Source organism: Canis lupus, chromosome 20 (assembly GCF_003254725.2).
Source record: "Canis lupus dingo isolate Sandy chromosome 20, ASM325472v2, whole genome shotgun sequence".
Taxonomy (NCBI): domain Eukaryota; kingdom Metazoa; phylum Chordata; class Mammalia; order Carnivora; family Canidae; genus Canis; species Canis lupus.
Genome location: NC_064262.1, coordinates 15,452,997 through 15,458,996, shown reverse-complemented (window position 1 = coordinate 15,458,996; position 6,000 = coordinate 15,452,997). Strand labels below are relative to the sequence as shown.

Genomic DNA, 6,000 nt, shown 5'->3' with positions numbered 1-6,000 from the left:
CTGTGGGATTGAAAAAAGGGACTGAGTTATTTTTTGTATTTTAAACTAGCCACTGTTTTTCTCAGGGAAATATAGGAGATGTGGCTCTTGGAAAACGTTCGGGAGGTGCTGATCAAGTGTAGCATTTGATCTGTGTAGCCCTATTGATGAAAAGAAAAAGAAATGCCTCTCATCATAATGTTTAACTGACATCCCCTCAACACGACCTAAATCTGTCTCTCCTGATATATAATGCCTGTCTTTCCAACTACATGCTAAACTGTGGAGCAGATACTAAGTTTTGGTCATTTTCAGTTTCCTAGTGCCTAATAGAATTCAATGTCTAGCTTGTAATAGATACAGAAGAAGGGTTAAAGAACAGAATGAAAACAAAAACATTTAAATTTGAAATTTGAAAACACTGTTAAGGGACTTTGCGTTAAACCTTAATAGAACTTTGAAAATTGCTTCAATTTGTAGTCTTTTTTTGGTAGAATGTGACAGCCTACTTTATTCTTTTCTCTTTGAAATTTTATTTTGAGTTTAAAATATCACCTTTTTCCCTGAACATGTTAAGAGTATGCATAGTATACATTGGAATATTTTCTGGAGAAGTTCTGGCTAGGCATTTGTTTTCTTATATATATACATTTTTACTGAGAATCATATGTATAATTTTAAGTGACTAGGGGCAGAAAAATAATAAATCTGAAGTCATTACATTATGTCATGATTCTGGCAGGACCACAAAAGCCTTTAAAGTGAGTAAAAACAATTCATCTTAACTAGTTATTTACCATGGAAAATTCTTGCATTACCAACATTCCCATTTTGCAGAAGTGCCTGAATTAGAGAATTCCACCACATAGGCAAGGGAGGGGGACTTAAAATCTCTCTGGAGGTTTAAGCCATCAGGAAATCGGGGGAACAATAGCAAAAACTCCTTTCATTAGCATTAATTTCAGCAACAAGGAAAGCCATGGAATTTCAAGTGGTGAAAATTTTGACCACAATACACATCACCACTTCTGCATTTGCCCACTGCCTGAATAGGAATCAAAAAAAAAAAAACAAAAAACAAAAAACAAAAAAAACCCCAAAGAACACAAAACTGTGTGAACAAGGCAGCTGCACGTATTTGTAGGAGTTGGTTGCTTACTACAGTAGTTTAAAAATAGTTTTCCAGTTAACATCTTTTCCACATAATGGAGATGTCAGTGTAGGTTTACATGATTGTGGAAATGGTCAGAAGCTGTTTACGTAGCTGTGAACTGCTCAACAACGGACAGGAAGACTGGGGTTCAGCAAAGCCCTTGGGGCTTTTTCCCTTGAGATGCGCCCGGGCTTCTCTTGGGGTTGCTGGGAATGCATGCCAACGAATTCGACCGGGCTGGCTTTCCTCAGCCTGTCAGACTCCCTTTGCACTGGGTTCCTGAGGGGCCGGGGCACTGTTGCCAATCTCTACGGTTACCCCGAGGTTTGGGCTTGGGGATGAAGAGAGCCATTTCTGCAAGAAAACAGGAGATTCTTACTGTAGAATAATCACGGTAACGTCATCTTTCCAAAGCACATGCTTTTGAATAACAAAGCTTACGGTGCGCGCCCCCCCACCCCAGATTGATCCTTGTACATATTACATCGCGGCCGTTTCCTTTTCCACACACACACACACACACACACACACACACTCCAGCTTGAAAGCGCACTGGACGAGCGAGTCTCCAGGTCGGTAACACTGCCTGTCTGGCCAGTGTCCTTCGCCTAAGGACAAGTAGGTAAGACCTTCCAAAAGCCCCCTCTTCCGGCTTCTCAAGTTCACTGTGGTCCGTCACTTGCACCCCTCGTACTCGGCAATTCTCAGCCTCAGAGCAGCAGCGTCTGTTTCCCTGGGGAGGGCGCCGTACAGACTCCTCAAATTCCCGGGCTACCGCAGGGCCGGAGGTTTGGGGACCGCGCGGGTCGCGCCCCTCGCGCCCCTCGCTCCCCCTCGCGCCCCACTACCCGGGTCTCAAAGGACGGGGGCACCGCGCTGTCTGTTCCCCGTCGCTGAGCGGCACGTCCTCTAAACCTCGGCGCGGGAGCCGGGCAGTCGTCGCGAGCTCCGGGTCCAGGCGCGGCGCCCTTTCCCACGGGGGCGCCAGGCGCTGGGGGCCTCCTCTCGCGGCCGGGGCCGGCCAGGTGCTGCTCCCGGGCGCGCGCCTCCTCGCGCCGCGCACTGCGCATGCTCAGCCCGGCAGCGCGCCGGCTCCCGCCCTCCCGGCGTCTCTCCTCTCCTGCACGCGCCTCCGCCTCCTCGAGGCTGAGGAACCGGCCGCCTCAACTCCGCCGCGCCGGGTTTTTGGAGCTGCCGCGAGCGCTGGGAGGGAGGGGAGCGCGGCGTCCGACCGAGCACCGGGTTCAACACCGGGATTGGTCGCAAGTAGGAAGCTTTCGCCACTCCAGCGGGACCCTCCGGCCGTGCCGGCGCCGCACCCGGAGGCTGTCGCGGGCGCCGCGCTCAGGTGCTGAGGTGAGTGAGGCGCGGGCAGGCAGGGTCCGCTCCAGCCTGGGCGCGCGCGTGCTGCCCCGGGCGCTCTGCCTCTCGGGTTTTGGGGCCGGACCACGGTGCTCCGAGGCTGCGGAGTGCAAAGGGGGCGCTGCCTGGGGCTGGACGGGGGCTGAGGGCCGTACTGCCTCGAGCCCGGCCGCCCGGCGGGGTCGGCGCAGCCGTAACTGAGCGCCCTGGACCCTGCAGGCGGCAGGGCACCGACGACGCAGCCTTCACCCCGCGGCGACCCTTCTTCCCAGTCAGGAAAGAAGTTTGTTGCCCTGCAAGGCAGCCGCCGAACAAGTAGCCCAGAGCGCGTAACGCTTCAGGAATCGTGAAAAGCAGCTGGTTCGGGCTCCTGCCCCGTCTCCGTGCGCCCTCACTCCTGGCGCCCGGGTCTGGGCGAGGTTGACCCCCCGCCCCCGGCCCCGCCCGCGGGGCGCCGGTTGCCCAGCTGTGGAGCCCGCCGTAGAGAAGGGCGAACTTGGGCGGCTGTTCGAAGGGATTTAGGACGTCAGGGAGCAGGAGCCGGTGGCGGTGGTGGAAGGAGCCCTGTGGGAACAGACACTGGTTTTGACGGTGCCGGCTGTGCCCCGGGCTCCGTGCTGAACCCCCGGGGTACGGCGGCGAGTCGCACCGTCCAGGTCCCCGCTTTCCTGACGCGTACCTGGTCTACCCAGGCTCCCTGCCCCGGGGGCTTGTTGGGGTAATAACCTCCAGCAACTTCGGTGGTGCTGGTGGTGGTGTGTGTGTGTGTGTGTGGGGGGGGGGGGGGGTGTAGTTTCTTTTGCATGCAAAGACCACCGCCTTGTCTCCTCCTCGGACCCAGACATCCCAGACATCGACGGAGATGTGCGCCACGCACCCCGCAGAACCAGCCCGCACTCTCCTGCTGGAAAGGAGGGCTCAAAACCTGCGTGCGGGCTTTTTTTTTTTTTTTTTTTTTGGTCTTTGTGATTCGCGTTATATATTCTATTATTTATGAAAGGTGTGGAGGTGAGGGTAAGAGGACGTAGGCTGCTCAATCTTTCTGAACCAGTCAGGGAGTCTGATGCATGAGAACATTTTGCAGCACAGCGGATTCCCAGCAAGGAGGCTGCTTAGCGCTTCGCGAAGCTAAGGAGGTTGGTTGCTGGCGGGGCGGTCTCCAGATTGGTAGCGAAAAGGTTTGCGGAGGTAGTCGTGTAGGGCAGATTAGTGTGGTTGATCACTTTGGGTGAGTGGTCTGCGTGGAGGTGGGGTGGTGGATCTTGGGGTGTGTTGGAGGTTGGTTTGCAAGGAAGAGCTCCTGGGAGGAAAGCACCTGGAACTTTTTCTAGCTTTCCTACTGAAATCAACATAGGGGCGGGGACATGTCTGTCTGAATAACCGTCTTTTAATTGCATGGGAAGCATCTGCAGTTTACTGTGATGGGAGCTGGATATTTCAGAGAATAATTCCATGTAATTGATTTGTTTGGACACTTGCAGCAATAATTTGGAATGTGCTTTCATTTTTGTATTTCAGGGTTTATGCCCTTTAGAGAGTGGGGTAGATTTCCAGCAGGCAGGTCCCTGCAGAAGCATTTAGATTATTGCGATTGGCAAGTTTGTTCTCCCTGTCTTTATCCAAGTGGGTGAAAAAGAGCATTGTGTCATAGAGACTGACACCTCGAGGTGATTTTTGTGGCATTCATGAGAAAATGTGCATTTCACTCATAACTTTATTTTTCTATCATCATCTTGATTCATTCAAGACTTATGTGAATCTCCACAATGGGTGGTGGGAGTGTTTGCTAAGAACCAGAAACAAGTTCCATGGGAATATTATTTTTGCCACATTATAAAATACTATTGATTTTTGTTTGTTTGTTTGTTTGTTTAAACCAACTTCAGCTGCTCTGGATTGATATGAAGGGATCACGGTGATAAACTTCATTATTTTTCATTGTGGACCCTGTCAGGTTAGAGGTGAGGATGGAAAAACTGATCTTTTTTAAATTAGGGGCTAAGACTCATAAGAGAAAAGACCTATTGTTTAAGCGTGCAGGTCAGAGCTATATGAAAATTTCAGCAGAGGCAGATTTTCTTTTTGGTAGCCTTTCTAAAAACAGTTTCTAGTTCCATTAACTTGGGAGACTTTGTCTCCTTCAGTCAGCTCAGCACCTCTTTCCATAGTCATTTCATATTGGTGGGACATTAACAGTGAATAGAGAGCAAACTTTTTAAATAATGTTAGCTTTTTTCTCCACCTCTCTAGTTCTTTTTCTTATTCAGAAGTAGGTCTCCTAATTATTTTTCCTCTAAGCACTAAATATTTTGTCTAGAAGTTTTCCTCTGAAAGGTACACAGGACATCTGTTACTTCAATTGATTTCTTAAAAAATAAAGGTAACCTGAATAATTGAGCTTCTCAGCAGAAAACTCCCCTTTATAGTTCCGAATTTTCTGCCATGTTTAATTTGTTGGGTTCTTCTCTGTTATATTCAAAGACAGAGACATAATATAGTTTTAATCTTGGTTTTTATTTAAAAAATTTAATCTTTTGTGAAATATGCTTTTATATTTTAACTGAATTAGTCTATTTCTTACGGTAAGCAGGAAGATGCCTGTATAAACAGATGTGGAAAGTTTTGTCGTTTTATTTTTCCATAACACAGTATCTTAAGTCTGGCGAGGGAGACCAGATTTGTTACCCAGACTTACTGATCTTTATTTTTTTATTATATAATATCAGAAGAAAATTTGGCCATACTCAATAAAATTTATTAATAAGTTATACATATATACTACTATGTTGATATACTACTTGTATTATAAAATAGGTACAGAAAAAAGGTAAAGGATTAATAAAGCAAAACTTATGAATCAGAAGTTCTAATATTTTATGCATTCCAACGAATTGCTCTGCATAGCCCTTGTGGTGTATACCCCACTTTGGAAATCACTGATGATTTGGAGAGTTTTTAACTTTCTTTTCTTACTTCTGGCTTTGCCATTCACCATCTTTGATACGGTAGCCAGTTGGAAAACTGCTAGAAATCTGTATCTCCTGGAACAGATGGGTTAAGAACACTGTTTCCTGGTCATGAACACATATGTGGACAGAATGAGGCAGAAGAGATGAATGTGATATAGGGGTCATCCTGGATCTCCCAAATTGGGTATAGAGAAGGAAAAAAATGAAATTTTAACTGAGACTGAAGTTCCAGTTAAAAAGTTAAAAAGTGAGGAAACCAGGAAGAGTGAGGAAAAGAAAGACATTTTCCATGTTGCAGTATTGTGCGGATGGTGGAAAGATAAAAAAAACCTTGCAGCAGATTAACCTGGATGTGGCCCTACCAATTATTACATTCATGATATTGGACAAGATAGTGCCATAACTTTTTTGAGTCTCAGTTTCCTTAGCTGTAAAATTGGGACATTTGTTTCAAAGAATCATAGTAGGGATTAAACATGAGAGTATAGGTATAGAGCTTATCTGTTTAATTTAAGGCAGGTTAATAGCTATAACAGA

General features: G+C 47.4%; 1 protein-coding gene across 6 annotated transcripts in view; it reads left to right on the top strand.

Annotated features, from left to right (window-relative positions):
- The first annotated feature begins 1,677 nt into the window (after positions 1–1,677).
- The window catches only part of CNTN4 (contactin 4), a 922,691-nt gene continuing 918,368 nt past the window's right edge, over positions 1,678–6,000 (top strand). For 5 of the 6 annotated variants that reach the window (XM_025451427.3, XM_025451465.3, XM_025451458.3 and 2 more), the window contains exon 1: positions 2,250–2,488. The gene's annotated coding sequence lies outside the window, so the exon portion shown is untranslated. Of the gene's footprint in view, positions 1,755–2,249; positions 2,489–6,000 lie in introns of those variants that run through there. The other variant, XM_049098179.1, reaches the window with a different exon arrangement.